Source organism: Gloeophyllum trabeum (genome assembly GCF_000344685.1).
Source record: "Gloeophyllum trabeum ATCC 11539 unplaced genomic scaffold GLOTRscaffold_00013, whole genome shotgun sequence".
NCBI lineage: Eukaryota > Fungi > Basidiomycota > Agaricomycetes > Gloeophyllales > Gloeophyllaceae > Gloeophyllum > Gloeophyllum trabeum.
The window spans coordinates 1,132,634-1,136,662 of record NW_006920422.1 but is presented as its reverse complement, the minus strand read 5'-3'; positions in this window follow the sequence as shown (position 1 = coordinate 1,136,662).

Genomic DNA, 4,029 nt, shown 5'->3' with positions numbered 1-4,029 from the left:
TACCTCAGTAAGCGTACTGAAAGGTAGGTCTGGCCGGGCCAATGCCAACGGTCAAGTCAAGAGTCCAGGTAATCGCTGTATTCAACAGGAGGTTGAACTAAGGAATACATGGGTTTTCCTACAGTATATATAGTAACTGGTATAGGGGAGAAAGGACACGTAAGCTATCCTGTGAGAATGTAACTCAGAGATATGAGAAATACAAGGGCGCTCATTGGTGGACGGCTGGAACAAATCATCTCCCCGAGATCACCGAGTCTGACTAAGCATGCCAAAAATGGCAGTAGCTGAAATGCTTCAAGAGCAGTGGGTAGTCTCCCAAAGGTGACCAATTAAATGCCTCCTTTATAAGGCAGGTGGAGGGCAGTCAGCATATAATGGTCTGCCGCGGATCGCACCCCCTTAGTAGGGGTACGCATATTCAACATCACGTGACTATTCCCATGGCCACCTTGACAGACTCACCGTTTCATACCCATGCCATCTCCATGTAGCGAGGGAAAAATATATGATATGGCAGGAGTACCTGCTGGTCCTGATGCAGCTTGAGTAGTCTCAGATTTTTTGGTGCTCTCTTTCTGCTGTAGGAGCATTAACTTCGTTGGGTACATGCTGCTGACATCAGCAGCTCCGGCCATCCCAAAAGGGGAATATGTTGAAGCTCTACCCTTCAGAGCTCATTTTGAAGACATCACGCTCGGCAGCATACCTCAATATGGCTTAAAAACATATATGTATTACTACTCATTACTTCTACCAGCCCATGGGGGGAATGGATTATTATCAAAATACGCTGGAGCCTATCATGGTACAGAATAGGCTTTATCGGTCGATACGGCACCCAAAACAGACACTAATTGAGCACAACTTTGGTGTCACTTCAAACTATGTAGCTGAAGCTCACTAATTCTTGCTAGAGGGTTGCGATGTGCTGGGGAACACAGTTAATCTGAAGATTCCGTAATGCTAATGAGGTTACGTGATTGGAATATGCGCACCACGCCAAATGCTGGGGGTGGGCAATGCCGCATCGGAATGTGTACACTTATGTAAGCAATTGGTGGCGCAAAAGTGACCAATGCTGCTCCTGTTGCCCATACACAATCACCTCACTCTTCTGAGGTCTAAGCAGGCACTAATGAGTGTATATAATGTATATAACATAGTCATGTCCAAAGGTAAGCCTATGATTAAATGTCAGAACTAATAAAATGACAGAACTCCCGGGCATTTGCCCTAGTCACATCACTGTCACACCGCATCTCACGCCAAATCACTTTTCTTCAATCGACTACCGTGGACACTGTGCTGGCTCGTAGCTTTTCACGTCTAGCTTCAAACATGAGAAGTGCTCTATCAAATAAGCTCTTGTGCGTGTTCAACTGTTAGGTTTTGGTTGTATTGGATGCAGAGCCACTGGGACAAATAGGTACAAACAGCTTGACTATGTACTGAGCCACTGTATTTCCTTTGTTCCTTAGTCCGTGCAATTGACCTTGCCTTCGGTTTGTGTATGTGTCTGGGCCTGGTGTGCTTATGGCCACCCATCTTATGCTTCCCTATTCTGCCTGCTGCTAACATCAACCCAGATTGTCCATTGGGTAACTTTTTTTTACACTATTTATTTAAGTATCAGCAATTTCCCAAAAATTCACTGAACACGCACTAGTAATGATCTTTTTGTGCAAATCTGTGACTTAAATCTGCTTGAAAAGGCAATAGCGGGGGCACAACGTTGTCCGACAGCAGTTGGTCACTGCCAAATCGTGTTTAAGCCTGAGCCAAACATGTACAAATGGTACGCATTCAGACACGGTGTTGCCCACCACAAATGATGCGTGACTAGATGCAGCCTACACAGTGGGTGGGTGATTGGGGTCACATAACATAGTCAAATGAGTTCAAAGCAACTTATAAGACATTTAATGAAGCTCTCAGGCTCTCGGGCTGAATATTCAGTGAGCATATAGTACACCCACTGCTGTTGAAGCATTTCAGCTACTGCCATTTTTGGCATGCTTAGTCAGACTTGGTCATCTCAGGGAGACGATTTGTTCCAGCCCAGGCTCCTAAACCACTGTCCTTAGCGTTCTCGCTCCTCCTTTACTAGGGCACATGTGCAATGTTATGTAATACAAATCTATTTTTAATTTATTACTGGATACAGAACGAACAGAGGAGGAGAATGCTATAGGACGGCTGGAAGAAATCATCTCCCCAAGATCATCGAGTATGACTAAGCATTCCGAAAGCGGTAGCGGCTGAGGCCTTCCACCAGCAGTCGGTGGGCAATGCAAGGAGCACCTGAAAACTAGGAAGGATAAAAACTATATAGAAAGGCATAAAAAGCTATCTTACTGGTACTCCCCCAGTGTAAACACCCCCCGTGAACTATTGTCCCTCAGAGGAATTTATCATGGCTTCTGAACCCAATGTTCAGCCCTCAGTGACACTGTCAATGCTTGTATTTGCTTTTGTCTATGTCAGACCATTGGTGCATTATATCCAAATAGAATGTGCTTCAAATTCTATAGGTATGCGCGCAAATGCTTGTACTACATCCTGCCGACTGCTGGTGGAAGGCCTCAGCCGCTACCGCTTTCGGAATGCTTAGTCATACTTGGTGATCTCGGGGAGACGATTTCTTCCAGCTGTCCTATAGCGTTCTCCTCCTCTGTTCGTTCTGTATCCGGTAATAAATTAAAAATAGATTTGTATTACATAACATTGCACGTGGGCCCTAGTAAAGGAGGAGCGAGAATGCTAAGGATGGTGGTTTAGGAGCCTGGTTCCAGCTGTCCTATAGTGTTCTCCTCCTCTTGTTCATTCTGTATCCGGTAATTCTCATATAATACATTTTCTTACATAATATTTCACTTCTGTCCTAGTAATCAGAGGAGCGTGAATGCTAAGGACGGGTGGTTTAGGAGCCTGGCTCTTGTGGTCCTTGTCACTTTGCACTGCAGGAGTTGCTTCATTTGTGAGGTACACGGAGTGGGTTATATTTACAAATATATGTTTGATGCCCCAAAATATAACTTATCTTCCAGCCTCAAAATGGTATGGATAACTCTTTCTATGGTGCCAGCTTCCTGCATGGGGTAGTCTCACATTTCTTTATGTACTGAGAAAATATAACCTTACCAAAAACTCAAGCACTGCCAGGAAATAGCTATCCCCAGCATAAAAGATATAATATTTTGAAGAGAGGGAAAACTTATGGGGAATGTGGAATATTCTCTAATTGTGGATAACTAATGCCAAAGATAATCTTCTAGGTTGACTTTGAGCACCAGAAAAAGAGGTAGAATGCATTGATAAATATAATTTCTCCAATGCCCCTTTCAACCAACATTTTTCCAGCTCCATACATGGCCGCTGTGTTGAGGGGTTACCATCGGGCGTTTTCTGGCCGTCACGTCACTATTGATTGACAGACTCACTCCCAGACTCCCGGTGTGTCCAGCTCCTGCAATCAGAAATGGAACCCCGCACTTGGTAAGTATATGCGGTCTCACCGTCACATGATGTGGACTTATCTCCATTTGAAATTGGATTGATGTGACAGGACATGACTTCGATCCTTTGGTGCGGCACCGACAGCAGGGTCTAATAGACAAATCCTTCGGGTGTACTGTCCGCGTACATTTCTTGCAGGAAACCGGCCTTTTGGGTGCTGCAGGATGCTGCGGTTCCAACTCCAGGTCGCTGTTGCGCTTGCAATCGCGGCGGTTGGAAGCGTCGGTTTCCTCGCTTTCTACGGTGTCGGGAACAAGGAAGGGCAAATCAAGCTGCCCGTATATTCTGACGAGCAAGAGGATGGAACACCGGATCCCTTCAATGTGACGAAGCCAGAGGATGCAATAGACGGCTACCCGGTTAATGAGCAGGAATTCTGGCACAGGGTACGCTGCGTGAGCCGCAGGAGATTAATGGCGCTTAACATGTCCTTAGATGCGGTTAAGGAAGCTACTGCTTTCTGTGAACCTGGCGATCATCCTTGCGATAGAGGCAGTAGGGCTAGGCTAC